The sequence below is a fragment of the Castor canadensis genome, chromosome 4, assembly GCF_047511655.1.
Source record: "Castor canadensis chromosome 4, mCasCan1.hap1v2, whole genome shotgun sequence".
Lineage (NCBI taxonomy): Eukaryota > Metazoa > Chordata > Mammalia > Rodentia > Castoridae > Castor > Castor canadensis.
The window spans coordinates 145830121-145851469 of NC_133389.1; positions in this window are offsets into that span (position 1 = coordinate 145830121).

The following is a 21349-nucleotide window of genomic DNA, read 5'->3' on the forward strand; positions in this document are numbered from 1 at the left end:
AATGGCCTACAATTTATACCACAATTTGTAAAGTGCAGACATTCTGTGATGGTTTCCATGGCTACATACATAGAGACAGAAGTGAGATTACAGATGAAAATAAGCTATGACTCAAATGTAGACTGTATAAAAAATAACTCAGAATGGAGGGGAAATGTTTTTTAAAAATGAAATGTTTCAATTGAAACTACATAATAAAATATATGGTTGTTATTATAACCTGACAGTTGCAGGATTAACAGAGAAACACTGCTGAATAAAGTAAAATAAACTAAGTTATTTAATGCAAGTGAAAGATAAGTTTGCAATACACAGAAAGCTTATTCTCAGCAGCACTCCAAGTGGAAAGGCAAGAACTCAGGCTCTCAAGATTCCACTTTTGGGTTAGTAAAACCCCCTCTAAGCTGTTCTTGACTTAGCAAGTAACAGTCTCAGCCCATTCTGAGATCACTGTAATTAAGGGAATTGAGGATTAATGTCATATAGTCTGTTGTTCAAGATTTAGTTCAACTACATGCCATCTTCCTACTAATAAGCCTAGGATTCATAAAGCATACAATATAAATAAATTTTATGCAAAATACAAAGCATAATGTAAATGTATAATAAAATAAAGAACACATTTGGAAGATAAAACACATTTATTAATCTTGATTACTGCTTCTATAAGATAAATAATTGATAGTAGATAGATAGATAGATGATTGATAGATAAGATTATGCCAAAGGGATGCAGGAGCCAATAAAAGATCTCCCAGTAGAAAAAGCTGAAATAATTGGAGCAAAACAATAGATAAATAACATAGTATTGGACTTTATAATTTAAAGTATAAAATAAATATCCCTGAGTCCCTACTTAGGTAAATAAATTATTTAATAAATAAATACATGATAGAGAAGAGATAAATTTCCTCTACTGAAGAACTTCAAGTAACTTATGTAGATATTGAATTCTCAAGCCTTCTTGCTCCCTATTCCTTAATTGTAAACTCTATGTAGTAATTCCCTTCTAAAGAGTATAGTATGAAAAGTGTATAGGAGGAAAAAGGGTTACCTGGAAAGAATTTGGTTAGCACTATTTCAGATAGATAGTTAAGGTCAATATCAACAGTAAAAATCACATTGATGATATGTGCCCTTGATATGATGCAATGAAAATGTCAATTTACATTTGTAATCTTCTAACCTGAAACTCATACTTTCAGTAGCAGTGAGAAAAACAAAAGATAGATTCTAATAGAGAGGCATCCTATAATATAACTGACTTAATATCCCCTGAAAACTGTCAAGATCACCAAAAACAGAAGAAATTAGCAATAACCATACTATACCAATATAATATGTTAATAATAGAAAACACCTTGGGAGAGGTAAGTGAAAATTCTCTATAGTATCTTCTCAATTTTTCTGTAAATTTAACTGTTCTAAAAAAGTCTACTTAAAAGTAGTAATTACAAATTTGGCATAGTATATCATATTTAAGAAATACTATACACATAATATATAAAAATCTCAAAAACATCATAAGAAAAAGCAATTATCTGTAATGATAAAGATAATTTTAGTGTTTTAGAAGACTACAATGAAATTATATCTTCAATATTTTTAGTAATTCCCTAATTGAAAAAAGAAAAAAAAGTCATACAATGATCATGGAAGGGTTTTTTATTTAGGCTTTCTTTCAAAACCATCATCAAAATCATTTTATGCATTGCCATGATCACATTATAGTGTTTAAGAATGAGGCTCTGATATCACTCTCTCCAAGGTTGGACTCTGATCCTACTACTTATTAGACAAATAACTGAACACACTATTAAACTCTTGCATGTGTTAGCTTTCCTCCATATGAAATTACACCCACTACATAAAATTGATGCAATGATTAAATGATACAATATAGGTAGACCACTTAAAACACTGCTTAGCATACAGCAAATGCTCAGTAAGTGTTGGTAATTTTCTTTTAAATTATTATCAAAGTGTCCCACAACCTAGGATGTGAAATCAAAAACTTCTGTCTCTTACAGGTACTGCTATGGCTTACATGACTGGAGTGATGCCTGGCAGATGGCAGATGCTCAGTAAGTATTTGCTTAGTTATCATCATCATCTTCATCACAGATCCAAATAAATAGGACAATTACCCAAGTGTGTAAATAAACTAAGCTGACCAATTTGGCTGTAAAATTCCTGAAAAGTAATATTCTGCTGCAGTTTACACAAAAACAAGTGAGAAAATCAAACCAGAATCTCAGAAATGACACTTCCTCTCAGAGCCTCTGCTAATCAATGTTGATTAGAGGTTAGTCTGAAGTTTTCATGGGAAATAACGAATTAAAGAATTGAAGTAAACACATCTTTACTCTTGCTTCCCCACTAGTAACTTACAAAAAATATCCACTAATAAAGTTTAATTTATAAATTAGTGACAGAGATTGGCAATAATAGCATAATAAAAAAGAAAAAATACAACAATATACTATAATTGTATAATAAAAGTTAAACTTTATGGGTAACTGAAACTGTGATAAAGCAAAACTGTAGCCATGGGAAAACTACTATATTGTACTATGTTGAATTTCCACACATGACTTGGAAAAAGATCTATTTATATCTATCTATCTATCCATCTCTCTATCAACTATGTATCCATCATCCTCTAACAACATATATATAATTATCTAACTATCTAACTATGGCATATTTTCGTGTATTAGAGATCAGATAAACCAAGAGAAACAATAAATCTATTTTATCTTCACAATAACAGAACTTTCTGAAAAAAAAATCATTACCAAAAACTCTCCCTTCACCACTTAGCAAACTCTATTCAGCTGTCAAGGTCAAATATTTTTTAAAACAACATTCAAAGATATTCCTATATATTCCTCTCTCTCCCTCCCACGTCATATCTTTGCCTTTCACAATAAGAATAAAATGTAGTATACTTATATTCTGAGTTTCCAATACTTGATTGATAAAGAAAATATACTTGAATCTTCCTTATTAAAAATGCCTTCTCCAATCCCTGCCCTGGAATGTGTGATACAATACCTCTGGTATTCAAGATGTAAGTTTGTACTTTAAGAAATTCCCCAGCTGATATTTTATCGTCAGGTAAATTGTGTAAACACTGGTAAGAAATAAAAAGCAAATGCTTTGGAAGATGAGAAATTGAAGTTCTGATCACAGCTTGAATCACTACCTGCATGATATCAACTAACATCCTCAGTCTCTCAGTGTGCTCATTAGTAAAATGAAAATAAACCTAACTTTATGATTGAATAACATATACTAGGACCTACCACAGTGACCAACATTAAATAGCACATTGAAAATGTTCTCATCCTTCTTTTTTATTGCCCACTAAGATACTTATCACCTTGCATTATACTAAGTTATTTATAATTAGGTTTATTGGTGCCACAAGGACAGGAACTACATTTTTACCCTTGTATCCCTTATACCGACCTCTGTACCTGGCACACGGTGGGTGCAAGAAATGAGTTGACTCATGATCACCTCCTACTCAGCAGTGCCAGTTCTCTTTCTAGATTAACCACTGTCTTATCTCTCTTACTTTCTCCCATTCCCAACAGATTCTATGTAACAAGGTATATTCTGTATAATGAAAAGGAAAAAATAGATAAAAACTACTCTTGAGAAGCAAAATAAAAATTAAATTTGTGGTTAGAAACAGAGGGAAATTAGATTAAGACTTAAAGGAATGAAGAAATTTGAAATTGTTCCCTATAGTTGCTTTTCTGTGCCATGAAAAAATGTGTGGATTTCATTGTTTTAATCTGCCATATTTCTGAGTAACACAATACACTTAGGTAGACATTTAGACTTTTCCTAGAATAGAAACAATCATTAGTGTGAGTTCAATTTAGTTCCCTGCTGAAGGTGATAAAGGCAGCTCATTTATTTTTCCTTGTATAGAAGTCCTTTTCACAGTTTCAAACTCTTCTCATGATCTTGAAGGTGTAACCAAATCATGGGATTCAAATAACATCAGGAGAATCTGTTTTTCAGGTAACACACAATTCAATCTTTAGAGGGCAGGGAACCATTATCAGTGAAGAAGAACAAACTCATTCATTCTTGTCATTACAGATGTAGAATTGCTTTGACAACTTGATTTTTATATATGATGATGAAAAAGTAAGCATCTTCTAATAATTATGCATTTGAAATGGATTTTCATAACCACCTCCCATTGGAGGGATTGTTATCTCTGGAAGATGCTAAAAAAGAAGTCAAAGAGACCAAGACTTTGGCTTATTCTCTGAGAAATAGCAGCACCTAAATACTGTTTTCTCATTGCTAATTCATTTTCCCATTACCTTTTTTGCAGAATCCAACTGATTACTCATTTTCTATATTTTTTTTGTATTTCAAAGCTGTACAACAAATTAGTTAAGTGCTAAATCTCTGAGTAAATGCAACATCAAACCAAACTTAGAGATTTTGGACAAGTATTTAGTGCCTCTTCAATTTTCTGAATTTGTTTATAAAATAAAGATACTAATATCAATATCACATTGTTGGTTTAAGAATTAAACTAGATAATGAATTTTGAACACAGTCATCACCTGGTTATTATTGTTAATTATGTTAGAGTGAACTAGTGAGTTAATGAATCAACATTTATATTTTTGATGTGCATTTCTGGTTTTCCATGCTTCAGTGCATATTTTCTTTCATACATGGAAGATAGATCCAAAAGATAAACATGTACACAAAAACAAGCATGATCATATGTAAATTCAGATGTAGAACATGCTTGTAATAGTAGAACTACTCTATGGAACTTGGGAGAAAGAGGGAAAGGAAAAGTGAATGAGAAAGCATCAATATTATCGTATAACATGATATGTGAAAGTAGAGGATATAAGGATGTGTACTGAACGCTATTGAAAAATGAGGGATGGGAGGTAATGCGATGAAGGAGAGTAATGGAAGGGGTTGAATAAACCAAAGTAAAGTACACCTGCAGTGGGCATACATTGAGAAACTCCTTTGAACATCACCTCAAATATTAACAAAAAACAGGACTGTAAAATAGGTACAGTGAGAGGGGTACTAACGGGAGGGGGGAGAGTGAATGAAGGAGATTAAGGTGACAATATATGGTTGATGGACTTCATATACTATATGCAATACAACTAAGAAACCCCTTGCAATTGCTTTAAGTGGGGTCAGGAGGGGGTAGGGGGTGAGACAATGGGGGCAATGTAACTAATGTATAATATAAGTCTACTTGAAATTGTCACTATGATTCACCCCCTTATAACTAATATATCCTAATAAAAATATATTAAAAATAAATGAAAAAACTCTTATGGACTGCTTAGCATTTTTTCAGACATTGTAATCAATTCTTTGTTTTTTACAGCCAAGCCAAGAAGTAGATAAGCTCGGTAATATCAGTAGGAAAAAAGAACATAGAAATGGAGTTTCCTGTCCACAGGCAACTGCTTGTAAGTGGCAAGCTGGGAGAGTCTGCTCCAGAGGACTTTATTAAAATTGCAGCACTCACATTGTACTCTGATTAGCACCTAACTGAGAGTATGTAGAATCACTCATATAAACTAAATGTATACCAATTTAAAATTAGAGAAAAGAAAATTATACCAAAGTGAAGTAGCTTCCACAAAGATAAAAAGAAAAATCACATCAGAGATAGTTAAATTCTGATGTACCATCACCTTGAGGTTTTTCATGTCCTCACCAGCTTACCTTTGACTTGTAACTAAGACATAGCAACTAAGTACTTCAAAATCACTCATCACCAGCAGCTGGCTAGATTTAGGAGGACTTCTTCATTCATTTTGCTTTTCCTGAAGAAATATGTGCCAATAGCAAAATTCACTGAATCCTACTTAAACATAAGCTTTTAGTTTTGCAGCAGAATGCTGTTGTGACTGAGGATTTTGCCTTTGAAATTCTAATTCTAATTACACGTTTGAGAAAATATTATCTCATGACTCTGAGAATATTCCTATTTCTTTTCTTTGACTTCTTCCAGAACTGTAGGCCATTGTATTACTAGTTGACACAGCACAACAAGGTCAAGAGCCTTGATAAAGTGCGACTATAAAAGTATTACCAGCCCTGGTATTTACATCTGTAAAAGGGAATGTCAGAGTTTACTTCCTGTGCTTTGGTTTTACACTGTCAGGTGTATCTAAGAGGCACTTGAGAAGATCTGCTTAATCAGGTTTCATTCTGACATCAAAATTTATCTTCTGGAATAAATAATTAGCAATATGTCATATGTAGTCTGAGTTTAAGTATATCTTCAAGAACAAGTGCCTTTTTTCAATACTATTATTTGCAGTTACAATTGGTATATGGTATAAATGATTTATGCAAAACATTATCTTTGCTTACGACACTTTAGACAACAAAAAGATGTACATCCTTGATAAATCGATCAAGAAGCTCAATCGTTCTGGATGCACTTCTATAATCTCAGCATTCAAGATGCTGAGGTGAGAAAATGACTTAAGCTTTGGAGTTGAAGACCAGCACAGACAACATAACAAGAAAACAAAGTTCAACCAAATAAGCAAGAAAAATCATCCATACAACACTTTCACATTTATAAGTGTATTTAAATTCTAGAACAATAAATATTTCAGTAACTAAAAGCAATAGAAAACTGAGAACAGAGTATTTCCCCATAAGAACCCCAGAGATAATCGAAGAAGGTCCACTGGTAGATGTAGTAGACTCAAACATTGAGAATGCTATGGCTAAAAGATACTTTTTTAAAATTCATTTATTCATATGTGCATACATTGGGCCATTTCTCCCCCCTGCCTCCACTCCCCCATCTCCTCCCCCCCCACCCCCGGCTTCCAGGCAGAAGCTGTTCTGTCCTTATCTCTAATTTTGTTGAAGAGAAGACATAAGCATAATAAGAAAGACAAAGCATTTTTGCTAGTTGAGTTAAGGATAGCTATACAGAGAGATTCCTAGCATTGCTTCCATGTACAAATGTGTTACAACCCAAGTTGATTCATCTCTAACTGATCTTTACACTGGTTCCTGATCCCCTTCTCCTGTTGACCTTTGTCACTTTAAGGTTTCTGTATTAGTTCTTCTGGAGTGGGGACATCAAACACTTTCATGTTTTTGGTTTACTACCTATGCCCATATCTCCCACATGTGTTCTCCCGTTGTCCTGTCACCCAAGTCCAATAACACTGGTGTTTTTGCGCTAGATCTAAGGTCTACATATGAGGGAGAACATAATGATTTTTGGTCTTCTGAGTCTAACCTCCCTCAGAATGATGCTCTCCAGTTCCATCAATTTACTTGGGAATGATAAGATTTACTTGGGAATGATAAGATTTCATTCTTCTTCATGCCTGAGTAAAATTCCACTGTGTATAAATACCACATTTTCTTGATCCATTCATCAGTAGTGGGGCATCTTGGCTATTTCCATAACTTGGCTATTGTGCATAGTGCTGCAAAAAACATGGGTGTGCAGGTGCCTTAAGAGTAACCTGTGTTGTATTCCTCTGGGTATGTCCCAAGGAGTGGGATTGCTGGCTGGATCATATGGCAGATCTATGTTTAGATTTTTAAGAAGCCTTCAAATTTTTTCCAGAGAGGTTGCACTAGCTTGCATCCTAGCAGCAGTTCCTTTTTCTCCACATACCTTCTATTCCTAGTTTTCTTAGAGCTTTTATCATAAAGTGGTGTTGGATCTTGTCAAAGGCTTTTCCTGCATCTATTGAGATGATCAAGTAGTTTTTGTCTTTGCTTCTATTAATGTGCTATATTACATTTATAGATTTGCATATGTTGAACCACCCCTTTATCCCCAGGATGCTGACTTGGTCGTGGTGGATGATCTTTCTGATGTGTTGTTGGATTAGGTTTGCCATTATTTTATTGAGGATTTTTACATCGATGTTCATTAAGGAAATTGGCCTATAGTTCTACTTTTTGGAGGTGTCTTTGTTGGTTTTCTGGATAGGAGTAATATAGACTTCATAAAATGAGTTAGGTAATGTTTCTTTCCTTTCTATTTCATGGAACAGTTTAAGGAGGGTTGCTATTAGTTCTTTCAACGTGGGATAGAATTCAGCAGAGAATCCATCAAGTCCTGGACTTTTCTTTTTTGGCAGACTCTTGCTGCTTCAATTTCATTTTGTGTTATAGATCTATTTAGGTTATTAATATGCTCTTGGTTCAGTTTTGGATGGTCATAAGTATCTAGAAATCTCTCCATTTCTTCAAATTTTCAAATTTATTAGAATGTAGGTTCTCAAAGTAGACTTTGATGATTTCTTAGAATTCCATGGTGTTTATTGTTGTCTCCCCTTTTACATTTCTGATTTTACTGCTTTGGATTTTTTCTCTCCTCATTTTAGTCAGGTTTGCCAGGGGTCTGTCAACCTTATTGATTTTTTCAAAGAACCAGCTTTTTGTTTCATTAATTCTGTGTGATTTCAGCCCCTATTTTATTATTTCTCTCCTTTTGCTTGTTTTGGGATTTGCTTGTTAAGAGTTTGAGATGTAGCATTAGGTCATTGATTTGAGATCTTTCTGACCTTTTAATATATGCACTCATGGCTACAAATTTTCCTCTTTGGACTGCCTTTACTGCATCCCATAGGTTCTGGTGTGTCATGTTTTCATTTTCATTACCTTCCAGTAACCTTTTAATTTCCTCTTTTATTTTGTCAATGACCCATTGATCATTGAGCAATGTGTTGTTCAGCTTCCAATTGTTTGAATGCTTTTTACTCTTGTTTTTGTTGTTGATTTCTAGTTTTAATGCATTGTGATCAGATAGAATGCATGGGATTATTTCTATTTTCTTATATTTGCTGAGGCTTGCTTTGTGCCCTAAGATATGATCATTTTTTGAGAGGGTTCTGTGAGTTGCTGAGAAGAATGTATATTATGCAGAAGTTGGATGAAATATTGTGTAGACATTAGCTAGGTCCATTTGATCTATAGTGTGATTTGGTTCTAAAATTTCTTTGTTGATTTTTTGCTTGAATGACCTATATATTGGTGATGAGGGGGTATTAAAGTCTCCCACTACCACTGTGTTGGAATCTATATATGTTTTTAGGTCCTTCAGAGTATGTTTGATGAAATTGGATGCATTGACATTGGGTGCATATAGGTTGATAATTGTTATTTCCTTTTTATGTGTTTCCCCTTTTATTAGTATTGCGTGTCATTCTTTATCTCATTTGAACAATGTAAGTTTGAAGTCTATTTTGTCCAAGATAAGTATTGCTACCAATGCCTGTTTTTGGTGGCCATTGGCTTGGTAAATATTCTTCCATCCTTTCACTCTAAGCCAATGCTTGTTTTTGTCAATGAGATGGGTCCCCTGTAGGCAGCAGATTGTTGGATCTTCCTTTTTAATCCAGTTTACCAAAGAGTGTCTTTTGATGCAGGAATTAAGTTCGATAACATTCAGTGTTAGTATTGATAGGTATGTGGTGATTCCTGTCATTTAATTGTCCTTGTTGTTTAAGGGGTTTGATTGTTTGCAGCTGAATCAATGTTACTCTCTACTTTCTTGCCTTTTCTTCTCTTGTGGTTTGGTCCTGCCTGCCCGTTCATGGTTTTGTTTTCTCTCACTTTCTGTATGTAGAATTCCTTGAAGAATCTTTTGTAGTGGTGGCTTGGTGGTCATATATTGCTTTAGTTTCTACTTATCATGAAAAACTTTTATTGCTCCATCTATTTTAAATGATAGTTTTGCTGGATAGAGTATCCTAGGGTTAAAGTCGTTTTCATTCAGTGCCTTGAAGACCTCACTCCATACTCTTCTTGCTTTTAAGGTTTCTGTTGAGAAGTCTTCTTTGATTTTGATGGGTTTACCTTTGTATGTTAATTGTTTTTTTCTCTCTTACAGCCGTAACTATTCTTTCTCTATTCTTTGTGCTTGTTGTTTTAATGATAATATGTCGTGGGGTAGTTCCATTTGGTCAAGTCTGTTAAGTGTCCTGTAGGCTTCTGGTACCTGAATGGGTATAGTTTTCTTCTAGATTTGGGAAATCTTCTGTTATTATTTTGTTTAATATATTACTAATTCCTTTTGCTTGCACCTCTTCTCCTTCTTCAATGCCCATGATTCCCAGGTTTGGTCTTTTGATGGAATCAGTGAGTTCTTGCATATTTCTTTCTCATATCTTTAGTTGTCTAATATTTCTTGAGTTTTTCCTTTAATTACTATTTCATCTTCAAATTCTGAGATTCAGTCTTCTGCTTGTTCTAGTCTGTTTGATTGGCCTTCCATTTTGTTTTTTATTTCTGTTTCATTCTTTTTTCTGAGGTTTTCCATATCATGGGTTACTTCCTCTTTAATATTGTCAATTTTTGCCCTTAATTCATTTATCTCTCTATTTACAGTGCTTTCTGTTTCACTTTGGTGTTTATTTAGGGCTCCTATGATTTCATTTGTTTTTGTGTTTTCTCATATTCTTTATTTTTGTTGTCTTGAAATTTCTTGAGTGCCTCCTGTACGTTTTGGTTGACCATGTCTAGTAACATCTCTATGGAATTCACATTGATTACTTGCAGAATTTCTTCTTTCAGGTTATTCTTGTGGATTTCATTGGGTTCCTTGATATAGTTTATCTTTGTTTTGTTGGATTCTGGATCTCGGTATCAGTTTTCTTCATTTCCTCTGAATCCTGTACTAATTTACTTTTGGGAGTATAATGGTTTCCATCCCTATTTCATCTTCCCATCATTCTATTTGGTACTGTTTCTGTCCCTGGTCTATGTGTAATTTAGTATTAGTTAACTTACAATGGTAAAATTAACAAAACCAAGAAAGAAGGAGAAAAAAAAGAGAAAGAAAGAGAAAATAAATGGAGAACCAAAGAAATCAACAGGGACAGATGGTGGACAATCAAACAGCAAACAAGGCAAACACTTAAAGAAAAGAAAAAAGAAAAAAAATCCACAGTTCAGGAACAGTAGAATTTTAGTCTTAGTAGGTCTGGTGTTACTCCTTTAGCATCCAGTCCTCTTTGTCTGTGTCTCATAGGCAAGCTTGGAGCCAGTGTCTGGTGGTGCTGGAGCCCTCCTGTGGCAGGCAGCAGCCAGTGTGCTGGCAAGCCACTGGGCATACAACAGGCTCATGGTCCGGTGGGTGGTGGCCTGATGGGGTGGTGCCCTAGCTGGCCTTGGTGGCAGCCAACTGGCAGGCTGGTGGACAGAAGTCTGGTGGTCTTGAGGGGTGGAGGCCTGGCAGGGTGGCAGCCCAGTGGGCCAGCTGGCTGCTGCAGCCCACCTGTTCTTTCAGTGTATCATGATGTGGAGATGCCTTCCACAGGCCAGGGGTATAGGGTGCCAAAGTTACAGTTCTCCCTTGTGCTTTACCTCAGCCAAGTGTGTCTCCAGCATCTCAGCAAGTGCCTGATTCCCAGAGCTCACACAGTCTGCGTCTGTGTCCCAGTCGCCATTTTTCTGGAAGTCCTAAATGGTACTTTAAAAGTTATTAAGCTACTCAGTATTTGAACACATGCAGTTCTCTATAAAATACACTTGAGGATTAATTCCTCCTCTTCTTTCAACTCTATAATCAATTCATCCTGCAGTCTCCATTTTAAAAGTATATATCTTCTTTTTTTTCTCTCAGTTGTCAGCACCATACACTAAGATCTTTCACCTGACTCCTGAGTGTTGGAATACACTCTACAAGTTGGTTTGTGGGTTTCTACTTCCTACCTGTAATAATAACACTTCTCTGGTCTGAACATTTCACTAATTGACTCAAAAAATGACACACTATTAAGAATAGTGTTCTCATCCTTGAATTCAATATCCTTCATAAATATTTCCAACTCACCTTTTCTTACATTGCCTCCCACTACTTACATAATTGTACTTTAAACTTCAAGATAATGGACTACCCCTACTTTCCCAGTGTTCTATTCATGCCTCTGTGTCTGAAAGAAATAGATTCTCTATTGGTTGCCTGTTGAAAACCTGACCTGTACTTAATAACATTGATTATTTTTGCTTGTCTGACATACATTGTCCTTTCTTTTAGTCATAGTATGCCAGTAGCACATTGGAGAACTACATGTAGAACCTAAAACAGTCTTGACAGAGCTTTTGATCTGTGTTGACTTTCTTGGGCTGGAGGAAACATATGTGCTCCAGGGTAGGCTGGAAAGATGTTCTTTTCCTGGACTTATACCCAATTGATATCTGTTGGGCACCAGTACTCTATGAAGACATGGCTCATTGATTCCTGATTCTTAGATATGTGAAGCTGTCCTGGTTTTTGTCTTTTTGAAGGATGGCTTTTCAAAATGTCTATCCTTTCAGTAAATCATTTTATTTCCTTCCTTATAATAAAGTTTTCTCAGAAATTTAACAGAACCATCATCTCTAGCTTCAATTCAAGGAACTCTACTTACCAAATCATATTAGACCATTCTCAAAAATAGCATCTGGTCAGTGAAGGTATTTATGAACCTGAACCAAATTTGACTTTTACCTGGTTTCAAATCATGGTCCCTGAATCAGCACCACCAGTACCACCAGAGAAGTTGTTAAAAGTATAAATTCCTGGCCAAATATGATGTTGTGTGCCTATGATTCTAAGCACTTGGGAAGCAGAGATAGGAAGATGGCAGTTCAAAGGCCAACAAGGGCAAAAAGCCCAAAACCCTATCTAAAAAACAAGTAAAGCAAAAAGGGATTAGGTCACAACTTACATGGTAGAGCACTTCTCTAGCAAGTGTGAGGCCCTAAGTTCAAACCCCAGTACTAAAAAAAAAAAAAAAAAAAAAAACTTGTGCCACACTGCCAGGTTTACTAAATCAGCAACCCTAGAGTAAGGCTCAGAGTCTATGTCTTACAGCATATCTCTAGTACTCACTTTTGGTTAGTATTATTTGTGTATTATACTTTCCTCCTTTGTTGTATGGCTCAATGTTACTTAATCATCTTGTATTCCCAATGACATTTAGTGTAGCACTTTTCATGTAGTCAAGAGATCAATAAATATCACACTGAACCAAATTTGACACCCAAAGCAAAGCACAAAACAAAACTCCTAAGAAACCTGCCATTTAGGCTGCTCTGCTGTTTGGAACCTGAACTACATCTATTTGTCCTGGATAGGCAAACATTGTTTTACATACACCCACATATATATATGTATATATGTATATATATATATATATGTGGCTTTTGTCAGTACTGTTCACCTGTTACCTTACCCAGCCAAAAATTCAAGGTTTTTATTTGCAGACGACATGATCCTATACCTTAAAGACCCAAAAAACTCTACTCAGAAGCTTCTAGAGATCATCAATAGCTATAGCAAGGTAGCAGGATATAAAATCAACATAGAAAAATCATTAGCATTTCTATACACTAACAATGAGCAAACGGAGAAAGAATGTATGAAAACAATTCCATTTACAATAGCCTCAAAAAAAATCAAATACCTAGGTGTAAACCTAACAAAAGATGTGAAAGACCTCTACAAGGAAAACTATACACTTCTGAAGAAAGAGTTTGAGGAAGACTATAGAAAGTGGAGAGATCTCCCATGCTCATGGATTGGTAAAATCAACATAGTAAAAATGTCGATACTCCCAAAAGTAATCTACATGTTTAATGCAATTCCCATCAAAATTCCAATGACATTCATTAAAGAGATTGAAAAATCTACTGTGAAATTTATATGGAAACACAAGAGGCCACGGATAGCCAAGGAAATAGTCAAAAGAACAATGCAGGAGGTATCACAATACCTGACTTCAAACTATATTACAAAGCAATAACAAAAAAACAGCATGGTACTGGCACAAAAACAGACATGAAGACCACTGGAACAGAATAGAGGACCCAGATATGAAGCCATGCAACTATAACCAACTTATCTTTGACAAAGGAGCTAAAAATATACGATGGAGAAATAGCAGCCTCTTCAACAAAAACTGCTGGGAAATCTGGTTAGCAGTCTGCAAAAAACTGAAACTAGATCCATGTATATCACCCTATACCAATATTAACTCAAAATGGATCAAGGATCTTAATATCAGACCACAAACTCTAAAGTTGATACAGGAAAGAGTAGGAAATACTCTGGAATTAGTAGGTATAGGTAAGAACTTTTTCAATGAAACCCCAGCAGCACAGCAACTAAGAGATAGCATAGATAAATGGGACCTCATAAAGCTAAAAAGCTTCTGTTCATCAAAAGAAATTGTCTTTAAACTGAAGAGAAAATGCACAGAGTGGGAGAAAATATTTGCCAGCTACACATCAGACAAAGGACTGATAACCAGAATATATAGGGAACTTAAAAAACTAAATTCTCCCAAAACTAATGAACCAATAAAGAAATGGGCAAGTGAACTAAACAGAACTTTCTCAAAAGAAGAAATTCAAATGGCCAAAAAACACATGAAAAACTGCTCACCATCTCTAGCAATAAAGGAAATGCAAATTAAAACCTCACTAAGATTCCACCTCACCCCTGTTAGAATAGCAACACCACCAACAACAGGTGTTGGCGAGGATGCGGGGAAAAAGGAACCCTCTTACACTGTTGGTGGGAATGTAAACTAGTACAACCACTCTGGAAAAAAAGTTTGGAGGCTACTTAAAAAGCTAGACATTGATCTACCATTTGATCCAGCAATACCACTCTTGGGGATATACCCAAAAGACTGTGACACAGGTTACTCCAGAGGCACCTGCACACCCATGTTTATTGCGGCACTATTCACAATAGCCAAGTTATGGAAACAGCCAAGATGCCCCACCACTGACAAATGGATTAAGAAAATGTGGTATCTATACACAATGGAATTTTATGCAGCCATGAAGAAGAACGAAATGTTATCATTCGCTGGTAAATGGATGGAATTGGAGAACATCATTCTGAGTGAGGTTAGCCTGACCCAAAAGACCAAAAATCGTATGTTCTCTCTCATATGTGGACATTAGATCAAGGGCAAACACAACAATGGGATTGGACTTTGAGCACATGATAAAAGCTTTAGCACACAAGGGAGGGTTGAGGATAGGTAAGACACCTAAAAAATTAGCTAGCATTTGTTGCCCTTAATGCAGAGAAACTAAAGCAGATACCTTAAAGCAACTGAGGCCAATAGGGAAAGGGGACCAGGAACTAGAGAAAAGGTGAGATCAAAAAGAATTAACCTAGAAGGTAACACACACGCACAGGAAATCAATGTGAGTCAACTTCCTGTATAGCTATCCTTATCTCAACCAGGAACACTTGTTCCTTCCTATTATGGCTTATACTCTCTCTACAACAAAATTAGAGATAAGGGCAAAATAGTTTCTGCTGGGTATTGAGGGGGTAGGGGGGAGAGGGAGGGGGCGAGGTGGGTGGGAGCAGGGGGGAGAAATGACCCAAGCCTTGTATGCACATATGAATAATAAAAGAAAAAAAATTCAAGGTTTTACTCCAAAAAAAAAAAAAACTTACTTCTGTTCCACAAAGAATGTTAACAATGTTATGAAAAGACAAACTAAAGAATGGGAGAAAATATTTGCAAACCATATCCTGATAAGGGTCTAGTATCAAGAATATAAAAAGAGCACATAACTTAAACAAAGGGATAAAGAGTGTAATTAAAAAATAAACAAAGGACTTGAGTAAGCTTCATTTTGTGCCTATTTCTTGAAAGTAAGGTTTTAACAGTAGTTCAAAAAGGAAAAAAAGTGGAGACAATACAGTCATTAGTAGAATCTCAGGGGGACAAGATTCAGATTTGACCATGGTGAGTTCTTACAAAATAGTATAATCAGCTCATCAAACTAAGGGAGTTTATTTTAGTTCATGGGCATTGAAGGATTTTTTTTTTTTTTTGCAGAAAAAGTTGTTCAGTTTTGTTTTGATTTTTTGAGACAGCATTTCACCAGGTAACCCAGGCTGGCTGGGAGCATGTGATCTTCCTACCTCTACCTCTTGACTCCTGAAATTACAAGCCTGTACCACTGTGCCTAGCTAGCTTTGAAGTTTTGTTTGCAACTAATTTGCAAAAATGGATTTTGTAATTTGCAAGAATAATAAGCATATAATTGATATTGGTTTTACATATAATATTTTAATTTGACATTAAACTAAAATTAATTTAAAACAGCCAATATGGGGATAGATGTGACAATGTTTTTCTATGTCACCTAATTTAAAAATAAGAAAAGTTTAAGGAGAAATTTGGCTAGGGGAAGACTTTCATTCTATGGGTTACATAAGAATAGCAAGTAAATCAATATGCACACTGAATATTTACAAAGGTATGTCTCAAGAAAGGACCTTCATGATATTTTTTAAGGAATTAATCCTAGCTATTTTACATGAATAATTGTTTTATTATTTGAATACTCCTAATACCAGGATAGGGGTATAGGGAGTAAATTTTCTTAAAAGCAAAGTTTTTTTAAACTACAGTTTTGGAATAACTAATCTGAATTTCATATGTGGTACTTGAAATGGTATTCGTGCAATTCATTTATGAGTACATTTTAAATTGTAGTAAGAAAAATAGCTTCTAACTCTCATAAATGGATTTTAATTACCTTGCAGTTTTCTATCTTATTTACAAAATATATTGAATAAAATGCATTATTGAATCAGGTTACACAGAAAGAAACTTTTTAAAAATCACAAATATTAAATGTGATGCTTACTTTTAGCATATCCTATAGAAAACACAAAGTAGAAATATTGTCATGACAATTTATCTACTTGCATAACATCTGTGGACAGTATCCTTCATGCATAGGTAAAAATCTGCTTATACCATTTCATTTTATATACGTAGTATCATGTTATTTTCTTTGATTCTGTATATTGTATAAACAATGTACATTGTTGGAATATTTCTAATTCATTATTTTATTATGATTATTCTTCATTGAGGTATATAATGGATTTTCATGTTAATTATACTTCAAATCATATACGTAAGATGGGGTATCATTCAAGTGAGCTTTCTTATACATATCAAACACAAGCATAATAAGTGAAACAGTGTCTTTTCTTTGTAAATATAATAATGCCATTCTCCCATTTTCCCATTTTTTATACTATTTTTTTTCAGAAATGAGGGCAATAGCAGGTTGCTGCATTTAAAGAATTTCATTAGATTCTAATTGTGATTAAAGAGTATATTTGCAGTTCACCTTATGGGCATAGATTAAAGATGTGAAGTCGCCCACAAGGGACCTCATTAGCATGGTGATTACAAGTTAATCAGTAGTACAAAGAACAGAGAAATAATGAAACAGAAACACAAATTTTTGATGCATTCATTAGTAGATTTTCTTGACTTTTAAAGGTTTAAAAACTATCCAGCTAATGTTTGGTGCTTTCATCTTTCTACATTATTCTACCCTGAGGGAATAGTTTTTTGCTTTCAGAGAAATCCATGGAGGGAGAGACATCATTGGGTCATTTATTTTATTGTAGTTTTTTCAAACCAATAAACATTTAGAAAATGAGTACTAGGAGCAAAGCATGGTACTAGACACTGTGATGAATACAAATGCAAGCAAGAATGAAACTTGAATATAAGAAAGCAGAAAGCACAGTGCACGTGCTTGGACGGGTTTATAAGGGAAGCATGAGAAATATTACAATTCAATGTAAATCTTGAAGAACAAGATGCTAAGTGACGTAGTAAAATGGTATTTAAGGAAGAAGAAATAGAATAAGGAAGAACATAGAGATAAAATTTGTTTGTGCTTGAAAAACAAAATATAAGCAACTTTTTTTTAGAGAGCAAGTTACATATTAAAAATAAATAAATAAGAGGAAATAAAATTCTTAGAGAAAAACTGAGTCCTCACAAGGGAGGGGTGAGGATAGGTAAGACACCTAAAAAACTAGCTAGCATTTGTTGCCCTTAATGCAGAGAAACTAAAGCAGATACCTTAAAGCAACTGAGGCCAATAGGAAAAGGGGACCAGGAACTAGAGAAAAGGTTAGATTAAAAAGAATTAACCTAGAAGGTAACACCCATGCACAGGAAATCAATGTGAGTCAATGCCCTGTATAGCTATCCTTATCTCAACCAGCAAAACCCCTTGTTCCTTCCTATTATTGCTTATACTCTCTCTACAACAAAATTAGAGATAAGGGCAAAATAGTTTCTGCTGGGTATTGAGGGGGGGAGCGGGAGGGGGTGGAGTGGGTGGTAAGGGAGGGGGTGGGGGCAGGGGGGAGAAATAAACCAAGCCTTGTATGCACATATGAATAATAAAAGAAAAATGAAAAAAAATTAAAAAATAAAAAATAAATAAATAAATAAATAAGAGGAAATAAAATTCTTAGAGAAAAACTGAGTCCAGATGGTAGAAGCACAAATGCAGTGTTAAAAGTTTTAGGTTTCATCTCCAGGCCATGGGTGGTCCATTGGAGAGTGTTGTTTTTACATAAACAAGTTTTATTGTACTTCCATTTTAAAAAGAGCATATGTTCATTTTGGAAAATAGAAGAAAACAAAGTTAACTCCTCTTTGCATAACCTAGAATCATTTAAGTCTTTTTGTTAATAGAAATGATGGATGAGCAGAGATATAAATGGATCATATTAGGTTAGCATAGAATATTCTATGGGCAGTCTAAAAACAAAGTAAAAAGTTTAAACATGCTGTCACTTTCTTTCTTTAAACATGAAACACAGGTCCATGGATTTTCTAACATTTTTACATATTTTCCAAAGGACTTTTATATCCTCTGTTTTGTCTTATTCCAGCAAAACATATAGCAGGGGTTTTAATAGCATAATATCTTAGTAAAAAAAATTAAAATGATTTTCCCAAGATCAAACAATCAGCTTAGATAGAGTCACAACTAGAATTTAGGTTTTCTAGAGTATGTTTCATTGTTCTAACCACTGAATTTGTTCAAATCACCAGAGTAAAGAAATGAGATGGCATATAGCATTTCTTCCCATGTTCATTTGAAAATATCTGTTGGTGACAGATAACAAGATACCATTAGGATAAGAGGAAAATCAAAAATAGTCTTGACTTCCAGGTCCTTTGCCTTCCATGGAACATTCATAGTAAAATATAAGTGAACATTCATTAGAAACCTCCTCTATCAAGCATGGTATTGGGCCCTATTTCAGAAAACAGCTCCTTTCTTCTGGAGAGGTGTCAGAGTCGAGCATTACTTCTGATTTGCCTTTTCATTACTTACTTATGCCAAAAGGGGAATGACTTTTCCAACAGGGGAGTTTTGGAAAAGTATGGCTGAACTTCACAGGGGCTTGTCCAAGAGCCAGCCTGCCAAGCAGACGGATGCACTCTGGATTGCCCTGTGCTACAGAGTACCCCTGCAGAGGAAGCCTTTGGTTACACCATTGTGCCAGTGACTGAGTTGATTAGACTGATAACAGGGGTAAAGTACTGGTAAGCACACTTGGCTTCAGATTTAATTCATATCCTCCAATTAACTCTCTCAATAATGCAGCTGATGTCTTTATTCCCTTATGTCTAATTATGTATATCTCAGTTGGATTTACACTTCACATGGGAAAAGATCCATTATTTAATGGCTATCTAAATATTTTGTTTCTATTCTGGCCTTAACAACAACCATGGAGAACAAATTATAATGCTATTACCATTTTCCCAATGTGGAAATTGAGACTAAAAAGGTTAAGTAACTTACCCATAGTCACACAGCTAGTTAATGACAGAACAGAGCCAAGGGCTAATTCTCTGTGCTTCCACCATACTCTATTCATATTATAAGGTGAACAGTAGCAATTGCCTTCAGAAATTCATAACATGTTACTATATGTTCCATTCCATAAACATAGAAGATGCTTGTTTCCTAGTAATAGAAAGTCTCAAAAATGGGGCAGAAAATCTTTTGAGAATCATATCATTCACTGTTATGTCCCACCTAAGTAATTTTTTAAGACCTGGGGTATAATTCTCTCATTTATGAATCAGATACTATAATTCTTCCATTCTGTTCTATATAAGATGAATCTCAGATTCCTCTTAGGTAGCACTAAACATAAATTCCAATTAAGAAAATAAAAGGACATAGTTTCCTATGGGCTGTCACCAACACCTAAATTGCCCATCCAAAAAAAAAAAACCCTGATTTATCACCCAACCCAAGACTCTGTCCAGTGAGACTGAAGGGAATCCATATGTTATTTGGAATCTAATTATACTTAGAGCATCTGTGAAAATCAGTTAAGTACAACAGCACCATAAAGAGACGTGTGCTATAGATTCATTATATCATGTTTATAGAGGAGATGTCCTATATATGCTTATCATAATGTAGCTAAAATAAATACATGAAAGATGAGCTAAAAATCCAACTCTGCAAGTTAACTTCTCTGTCAGGGAATCCCCAAGACCACTCATGGTTTGGCATTTTACTAGAAGGACTCAAGACTCATCATACAGTACTACTCAGTATTCTGATTTATTATGACAAAAGAAAACAAAGAAATATCAGCTTGTTTAAAGACCAGGGAAAACCAGACACATGCTTCCAAAGTTCATCTCCCAAGAGTAACACAGGAGGCCCTAATTCTCCAGAAACAAGTTGTGACACAGGTACAAAACATTTCCAACCTAAGATGCTCCTTAGAGACTCAGTGTACAAAGTGTTAATGGTGTATCCAGTCTCTGTCTGGCAAGCACACTCAGAAAGTAAGCAGGTGCTCAGTACCAACCATTTGTTTAGGCTCAGGCAAACCTGATGTTAGGTTTAAGTCAAATAGCAGAGTAAGCCACTCTCACCAGTTAACGGTGCAAAATCCAAGTTCCCAGACGCGAGAGAAGGGCCAACTTTTCAGGCCAACTTCTCAGGCAGGTCTTTCTGAAGATAAGCAGTCTCAGACCAGCTACATTAAATCTTTTCTATACAACTTTCAATGAAAAAAAGTGGATGAAATATAGAGCTCAATATCACTTTACCAAGAAATCATAGAGAGAATAGCATTAGGTCTTTTAAAGAAAATCTATAAAATTTTACTTTCTTTTAGACTTTATTTACACTACATGATGTGTGTCAGCAAGAAATTACACATATAATTTCTTGTATTGTTAAGAACTCAAAATTGTTCTCTTGATCTATGAATAGGTGAGTGCTCAGAATTGGAGTGACTCCTAACTCCAAATACTTTTTCTTCAAGAAAGTTGTTTTGTACATTTTATTTGATTTTCATTCAGAAGAAGAACTCAACTAAATCGAAAAGAAGGGGGAAAAAATCACCAGCATTTCTATCATACTAAAATCAGCATTATAACTCCTTAGAGTGAATATTTCACAGCTTTTCCTATGCATAAACTCCTTTTTCTTTACAAATAGAAAT